General features: G+C 49.7%; 1 pseudogene; it reads left to right on the top strand.

Annotated features, from left to right (window-relative positions):
* The first annotated feature begins 1,067 nt into the window (after window positions 1–1,067).
* LOC146344519 (ubiquitin carboxyl-terminal hydrolase isozyme L5-like) lies at window positions 1,068–7,333 on the top strand (annotated as a pseudogene).
* The last annotated feature ends 1,619 nt before the right edge of the window (window positions 7,334–8,952 follow it).

Raw genomic sequence — 8,952 nt, 5'->3', positions numbered from 1 at the left:
TCCTTAATAAAATTCAGTTCCAGTTATGACCCTGAGAGATGATTAGTAAATTAGACTTTTAATTAGCATTTTGCATAATTCATGAAAATTATTGTGCGCTCATGTATTTGATTGTCAAGGTGCAGATGTGCTAACATGCAGCTATAATTTTCTCATCTAAATAGCTCCTTTGGTTAAACCTCTAATTTTTCCACAACTATATTGTATAAGTCCCATTATTCTCTCCTTAAAAGAGGCACAGGGATTTAGATGCAGGGCCAATGCCAACTTCTGGCATTACATCTGTCTGCTTTTTAGGACTTTAATGCTGCCATTAAATCAAGTTTCTGAGCAACTGAAGCCAGCAGAGTCACTCATTTGAATATGCTATACAAAGGATATTTTACTATAGTTTTGATGCAAGAAAGGCAATATAAAATTAAATCCAACGTATATGTAAGGAAATGGCGATGATGTCAGATAATATTTTAAAGACGTGCAATGTTACATAGCCATGGCTATCATCACTGGAAAAAGTAATCAGTAGCTCTAAAGATACAGATGGATTAAAAATGGGAGCAAGAGCCTGCAAACACATACATATTTCTTTTCTTTTAAACTTATTTATAGACCACCTTTTAGTTGCAGAGGTGGAGAAGTCTTGAGCTTCTGGGGACTGGATTGCTTTCTGGCTCACTCCCTGGGGCAAAAATGCCATCAGGGGGTGGAGCCTCGCTCCTGAAGCCCTGCCCCCTTCCCCCTGAAGGTCCACCCCCTGACATCATAGAGGAGTTTCTTTTCAGAGAGAGGCAGGAGTGATTTCCTGCCACTCTCTGCACCAGGAGAGGGCAACCTCCTGGCCACAGGCCTAATCCGGCCCACACTGGAGTCCAATCCATCCCACAGAGTGTTGAGCACCTTCTGCAGGTCCTGTCCCCTGCCCTCCCTGGGGAAGAGGAATCCCCATGCATCTCTGATCAGAGATAAGCTGGGGATTTCCCCACACCACTCAGCCATGGCTTGCAGGAGCCAGCTTGTGTAAGCGCTGGCCCAATCCCTTCCTGCCATGATTGCATACCACCTGGGACATGGGCAGAAGCAGGAAGGAGCTGCTCAACAGAGCCAGCTGTTGCAAGAGGCAGCTCATGCAAGTCCCAGATGAGGTCCTCGTTCTGACCATGCCCCGCTTAGGCCACGGGCAGGGTGAGAAGGAGCTGCTCGACACCATACCTCTTTCTGCACAGAAAAAAAGTGGGCAATGCGGACTGATGATGTCACAGGAGGGGGAGGGGCTTTGTGGTGGAGCCCCACTCTTTGACAGCATCTGGTCTGCCAGGGTTGGTCCAGGAGGCAATCCGGCGGCAGCCCCCAGACCAAAAGAGGTCCCCCACCCCCGCTTGCTGCACACAGAGGCTGATTCGTGCTGCTTGGGTTTCGGTTTTCCCCAGCTGGGGAAAGCCTGGGTTAAGCAAAGCCCACCAAGAAACACAGCAGCGGAGCAAAGCCAAGCTGGCACCATCACCCCTGCGTCAGGGAACTAAACTGTAGCTCAGGGCTCCATCACACGGGCAGAGAATTCCACATCAGTGCTGGTTCTTTCCCCATCCAGTATCATTGCAGGACTGGGTCGTTCTCTTTAGATGGCTGTCCCCCATCATGTTATTTTTCATTTCCTTCCTTCTCACAGGGGTGGCGATGCTGCTCAGAGGCATCGCCACCTTTCCACAAAGAATCATCACATATGTTCACGGTGTAGCGATACTTCGTCCCTGGTTCCTGCCCCTTTCCCTCCCCTTGCACATTACTGGTGGATGGGGACTGACATGCAGACAGCCCCTCCTCCACTGATCTCTGTGCCCCCCTCTGCCTCCCTGTTCAGTGTTTTTGACAATCTCTGCCATTTATTCAGTTGTTCACTCACTGGGAATGCACAGCAGGGGGCATCCCGGAAGGTCAGAAGGCCAGCATGCCTCTCTCCTGGCCTGCCACTCTGTCACCTTGTTCAGCACGCTGAAGGCCGAAAATGGCAAGGACCCAAAATGGTGCAGGCGCAGGAAGGCAACATGCTCCATAGCCCTTCATCACCCCAAACAACCTCCCACAGCCACCAACACACAGCATTTCATTCGCACTAGGTGAGAAATACACAGGGAGGTCATGGCACTCCATTTGCACATATTTGAAAAATACCACATTTTTTCCATTTGAGGAAAACACGGGATAGGTGGGTGGAAATGGTGGGATAATGACTGGACGATGACAGCATCATGTAATGGACCCACACAATTCAGTGAGTGGCCAATCATGAATGTGCTGGAGGTATAGAGATGCCTTCAGTCACTCTCCTACCCCTACCTCATTTGAGGGGCGGGCCTTCACCCAAGGCCCTGTGGAGTCAGCTCTTTTCCTTCTTATTTCCCTTCTGTCCAGCCTTCCCCAGCCTGCTGCCCAGGCTGTAGTCCAAAACCTGATATTTTGGACTACAACTGCCAGCATTCCTGACCATTGGCCACACTGGCTAGGGCTGATACGAGTTGAAGTCCCAAAAATCTGGAGGGCACCAGGTTGGGGAAGGCTGCTTTTGTCACCTCTTGAGCTAGTCCTCCACAATGCACTCTATAATACCTGATCACCTATGACAAGCATAGGAGGAATTAGTAATAGAATGTGTGTGTGTGCGTGTGGTGGGGAATGGAAAATCAATGGCTAAACATCCTTTTGCTATGAGATGGACAAAGAGGCCTTAAGTTACCATTTTACTTCACAAGAAAAAAAAGATCAACATTGAACGTTTGCATTCTACTGGTCAAAGCTCCATTCCTCACCCTGCAACTCCTTCGTTTAATTTAATAGCAGTTTTCAGCCTAGGTAGAAAGGGAAATGCGCTGGAGGAGGCAAGACAAAAATAACCATGCTGAAAGGTTTTCTAATTTAGATGTATTGGACAAGGGACACAGAGAATTAGCAAAAATCCAATGCGATGGATGCATTTTGATGTTGATAGCATTGTGCAATTTCTGGCTCTCCACAAGGGTTTAAGAGGAGAGAATTACTGAGTGGGAGGATGGGAGGAAACTTGCTGATCACAGCACTTACATTAATCTCATTTAGAGGCTGAATTGCTGCGAACAATATTACAATGGCCTAAGAAATGGTCATTACAGGAAGGTGAAAGTGACAGCAAGTACGTAAGGAACCTCAACTTTGCTTCACTGGGGAAAAGGAGAAAAATTAGTTTCATTATGTACTATTAGATCACACACTGACACTGTTAGGTGCTCAGGGGCAGTCTCAAGCAAGGGCTTCCAGCAGTCAAGCCCTGGCCACTGATCTCCTGTGCCACCAGTGTTCTGGGACCTAATGCCTAGCAGTGTGGAGCTTGGCAGTTCATAGCTGCCATCTACGCTGCAGTACCAGCCTGGCTAGGGTTAGAAGTGTGAAGGTTCAGGGGAAAAAATGGGGAATGTGGGGAGGATGGCGGGGGGGAAATAAAATAAAAACTGTTTTTTCCCAGGGACTGTTTCTGTCCTGGGTGGGGGAACAGGGTGTGTGTGATTTTTTTCTCCCCCCCTCCATTTGTTTCTGGGTTTTTCCTGGGCCTTAACACCTCTAGCTGGGCCTAATCCAAAAGTTCTGTACCCCCAAATGTCTCCACATTTGGGGTTCATGGGGGGGAACTCTCCACAAGATCAGGAGGGGGACAGAACTCTGAGCGAGGGTGGAGAACATTTGGGTGGGGGTGGCCTTGCTACTTAGACTTCCAGTCACGAGGCAGTCTGAGGGCTTCTTAATTCCCTCCTTTTCCTAGGCTTTAAAAGTGCCACCATGGCTCAGCAGAATGAGTGCCAGCCCGGCAGTGCAGTTCCTGTACACTTTGGAAATGGAACCACAAATGCCCCTTAGAAGGCTCTCCATTTTGACACTGCATCTTCCCAGGGCATCAGTGCACACAGTTAAAAAAAGGTGGTTATCATCACTCCTAGGGGTCCCATTTTGAATGTGCATGGCAACTGGGCTTTCTATTCACTTGGATTGGCTCTTACATTTAGAAAAAGGACTTTTTTTAAAAAAGGCAGTCTTTCAAGCATCTTAGAACAGGCCATTTTGAAATCCCCCCAAGAATCTTTGCCCACCTAAACATCCCCAAAGTTCTCTCCCCAATCTTCACCAGGAAGGATGGTCTGACAAATCTGGGGCCAGAACATTTGGGACAGCCCTAATAATAAACTCTCAGCCTAACCCACCTCACAGGGTTGTTGTGAAGGAAAAATGCGGGGCGGGGGTTATATACTGTCCTTAGAGGACACAATATAAGAAACAATACTTTCTCTGATCGAGCTGGATGAAGGTGTGCAACTGGTCTTGGGTGGGGGTTCACTCCTCCTGAAGAACCAAGTTTGCAGCTTGGGGGTACTCCTGGACTCAACACTATCTGTGGAAGGGCAAGTGGCATTAATGGCTTGGGGCGTCTCTTAATAGCTTAGGCTGATAAGACAGCTGCAACCCTATCTGGAGCAACTGGACCTTGCCTCAGTAACCCATGCCCTGGTCATGTCGACATCCAGTACAGACTACTGCCACCTGATCAAAGCAGCTGGCTGTGGAGGCAGTCAGGAAAGGAGCGGCGTGCATCGCACTGCATGTCACGTGGGTGAAAAAAAAGGAAAGGTTCCTCCTGTGCAAGCACCAGGTCATTACTGACCCCTACAGGGACGCTGCTTGCGCTGGCGTTTTCATGGCAGACTATAGTGGGGTGGTTTGCCATTGCCTTCCCCAGTTGCGACTACCTTTCCCCCAGCAAGCTGGGTACTCATTTTACCGACCTCGGAAGGATGGAGGGCTGAGTCGACCTGAGCCGGCTACCCGAGACCCAGCTTCCACAGGTCATGGGGAGAGTTTTGATTGCAATGCTTCCGCCTACCACTCTGCAGTGAGAGGGGAACAAAATCTGAGCCTCTGCTAAGGTGGACTGAGCAAACCAAATGAGGCAATGCTGGTGCTGGAGGAGGCAGCGCTGGTGAGTGGTGCCTCACGGAGAGCGACCTGGGCGTCTCCGTGGAGCTCATCAGCTTCGGTTGCAGGGGTGCACAGGTTGAAGGAATATGGAGTTTGGAACCAGAAAACTTTGAAAAATTGAAGCCAGTTCATGGATTGATTTTTCTATTCAAGTGGCAACCAGGTAGGGATGTACGAAAGTCACATACCTTTTCGAAAGGTGACATTCACAGTGTGGGGGAGGCACTCCATCCCTCCCCCCGAAATTCTCTCCGGCCGGCTCCACTCTACAGTGATTCCGTGGACTGCTGGCCGGGGATGCCCGCAGCCGGACATCCGGCCGCTGGGCAGCCTGCAGGGACGCAAATGGTGGCAGCTGTAGCCGCCGCCATTTGCATCCCTGTACTTTGCTGTGATAGGCTATGTAATTTTTTTTTTTTTTAAACAGCGAACGCAAATGGCAGCGGCTATGGCAGGTGCCATTTGCATTTCCTTTTTTTTTTTTGGCCGTGATAGCCTATGTAAATATTTACGTAGCCTATTACGGCAAAAGAGATGAGCGCAAATAGCGGCCACTACTCCATTTGCGCCCCTCTCTTTTGCCGTAATAGCCTATGTAAATATTTTTTGGCTATCGCGGCCAAAAAAAAAGGGAACGCAAATGGCGGCTGCCATAGCCGCCACCATTTGCGTTCCCTTTTTTTTGCCGTGATAGCCAAAAAATATTTACGTAGCCTATAACGGCTATAGTGAAGAAGCAAATGGCGGCCACGGATGCGGCCACCATTCACAACCCAGCGCGAATGGCAGCAGGTAGGTGTCCTGTTTCACGCGCCTTTCGCGAGGTAGGGGGGCGGGGGGGCTTCGTTCCGCCACGGATTTCGGGGGGCCGAATGCACTGGCATTTGGCCTCACCGAGATCTGTGGCAGGATTCTCTGACATCCCTACAACCAGGAGAAGAACCAGCCTGCTCCGTTGTCCAGGATTCCAGATTAGATACAGTATTGTTTTCTAAACAGGTCATAAATAATGCTTGTGCAACTCAAGCCATAGTAACCGTGCTATTAAACTGTACCCATCAAGATGTCCATTTAGGAGAAACACTATCAGAATTTAAAGCATTCTCTCAAAGTTTTGATGCAGGGATGAAGGGCACTGAGTAACTCGGAAGTGATTTGACAAGTCCACAACGGTTTTGCCAGACAATAGATGTGTGAGCTTGATGCAAAGTCAACAGCAAAAGAAGAAGATGCTTTTCATTTTGTCAGGTATGTTCCTGTACATGGAAGATTATATGAACTGGATGGTATGAGGGATAGAGATGGCAGAGAATTCCACCATCCATTTCAGTGAGGCCGAATGCACTGGCATTCAGCCCCCCGAAACCTGTGGGGGAACGGCCTCCCACTCCCCGCCCCCCCCGTAGATTCCCCCCCGGGATGAAGCTTACCTGGGGCGGATGTTCCGGCAGCGGCAGCTCCGGCAGCGGTGGCGGCTCTGGCGGCGGCTGGTCTTTCGACTGGCTGCCGCAGCTGCCATTTGCATCTGCTGTTTGCAGTGATAGGCTATGTAAGTATTTACGTAGCCTATCACGTGGCAAGCAACAAAAAAAAAACACAGCGTACGCAAATGGCTATGGCGGCTGCCATTTGCGTTCCCTTTTTTTCGCTGTTTTAGCCTACATAAATATTTACGTAAGCTATTACAGCAAAAAAAAAGGGGGGGGGAATGCAAATGGCGTAGTGGGCGCTATTTGTGTTCCTTTTTTTTGCCATAATAGCTTACATAAATATTTACGTAGGCTAAAACAGCGGGAAAAAAAGGAACGCAAATGGCGCCCACTACACTATTTGCATTCCTTTTTTTTTCGCCGTAATAGCCTACGTAAATATTTACGTAGGATAAAACAGCAAAAAATAGGGAACGCAAATGGCGGCCGCCATAGCCACCACCATTTGCGTACATTGTTTTTTTGGGGGGGTGGGCTGCTGTGATAGGCTACGTAAATACTTATGCAGCCTATCACGGCAGCCTGGCTGGACGCAAATGGCGGCCGTTACAGCGGCTGCCATTTGTGTCCACAGCAGCCCATCCGCAGCCGGAACTACGCAGAGTGGAGCCGGCCGGGCAGGATTCCGGGGGGGGAGGACTGGATCGCCTCCCCCTCCGTCGAGGATTCCGGTGGGAGGGATGGAGCACCTCCCCTCCCACCGCGAATGACATCCGCGAAAAGGTAAGTGACTTTCGTACATCCCTAATGAGGGAAGGCCATGCAATCAAAATGACTGGACCAGTGATACAAGGCTTGTTGTAGAAAAACAACTACAGTCAGGGCCAGAAATATTGGAACAGGGATAACTGTTTTGACAGTTGTCCTCTGTACACCACCACATTGAAGTTGAAAGGAAACACACACAGATGGGAGCGAAGTCAGGACTTCCAGCTGTAATTCAAGGGGTTTGACAACAGTGGGGCACTAACCATTCAGGAAGTACAGCCAGTGGCATACACACACACCCATCCTTGGTGGCTCATAAGTAATGGAATGAATGGCTGACAAGCAGCTGCATGGCCAGGTGTGGCCTGTTTCCTGGGTACCCATTGACCAATCAAGCAGATAAAAGGCCTGGAGGTGGTTCTGAGTGTTGCATTTGCATTTGGTAGCTGTTCACTGGAACTCCCAACATGAGGTCCAAAGAGGTGTCCATGCGAGTGAAGGAGGCCATCAGTAGGCTGAGGAAACAAAATAAACCAATCAGAGAGATAGCAAAAACAGTGGAAGTGGCCAATACAACAGTTTGGAAGATCCTGAAAAAGATAGGGATGTACGAAAGTCATTTACCTTTCCGCGGATTATGTTGATGGTGGGGGGGGAGGCGTTCCATCCCTCCCCCTGGAATCCTCGACAGGGGGGTAGGCGATCCATTCCTCCCCCCCGGAATCCTCCACGGCTGGCTGTGCTCCGCAGCAGCTCCACGGAGCAGCTGGCCAGGCCCAGCCAGGCCAGAGCCGTCTGCAGCCGGATTTCCGGCCGCAGAGGGCTCTGGGGGAAAAAACAACAACAACCGCGTACGCAAATGGCAGCTACGGCCGCCGCCATTTGCGTTCCTTATTTTTGGCCGTCTTAATCTATGTAAATATTTACATAGACTATGATGGCGAAAATAAAGGGGAACGCAAATAGCGTAGCGGGCGCTATTTGCGTCCCTTTTTGATTCACCGTTTTAGCCTACGTAAATATTTACATAGGCTAAAACGGCGAATCCAAAAGGGACGCAAATAGCGCCCGCTACGCTATTTTCCTTCCCCTTTATTTACGCCGTCATAGTCTACGTAAATATTTACGTAGACTAAGACAGCCAAAAATAAGGAACACAAATGGCGGTGGCCTTAGCCGCCGCCATTTGCATATGCAGTTTTGTTTTGTTTTTTTAAACCCAGCCATGATAGGCTACGTAAATCTTTACGTAGCCTATCACGTTTTTTGTTGTTGTTTTTTACACGACTGCAAATGGCGGCGGTGGCAGCCAGTCGGAAGACCAGCTGCCGCAGCCACCACAGCTGCCCGCAGCCGCAGCCGCTGCCGCCCGGAAGATCGGCCCCAGGTAAGTCTCATCCCAGGGGGGATCTGCGGGGGGGGGGGTGGCAGGCCGTTCCGCCACGAAGTTCAGGGGGCTGAATGCACTGGCATTCGGCCTCACCAAGATCCGTGGCGGAATTCTCTGCCATCCCTAGAAAAAGAAGGAATTAGCTGGCAAGCTCAGCAACAGCAAAAGGCCTGGAAGACCACGGAAGACAACTGAAGTAGATGACTGCAGAATTCTGCTCATGGTGAAGAGGAACCCTTTCACAACATCTAGCCAGGTCAAGAACGCTCTTGCGGAGGTAGGCATGTCATCTTCAACATCTACAGTCAAGAGACGGCTTTATGAATGTAAATACAGAGGCTTCAGAACAAGGCACAAACCACTGATAAC

Source organism: Heloderma suspectum, chromosome 5, assembly GCF_057233095.1.
Source record: "Heloderma suspectum isolate Gila_16-S chromosome 5, 16-S_ref, whole genome shotgun sequence".
Classification (NCBI taxonomy): Eukaryota; Metazoa; Chordata; class Lepidosauria; order Squamata; family Helodermatidae; genus Heloderma; species Heloderma suspectum.
The sequence above is the reverse complement of the archived record's forward strand: the minus strand, read 5'-3'. Positions and strand labels throughout refer to the sequence as shown.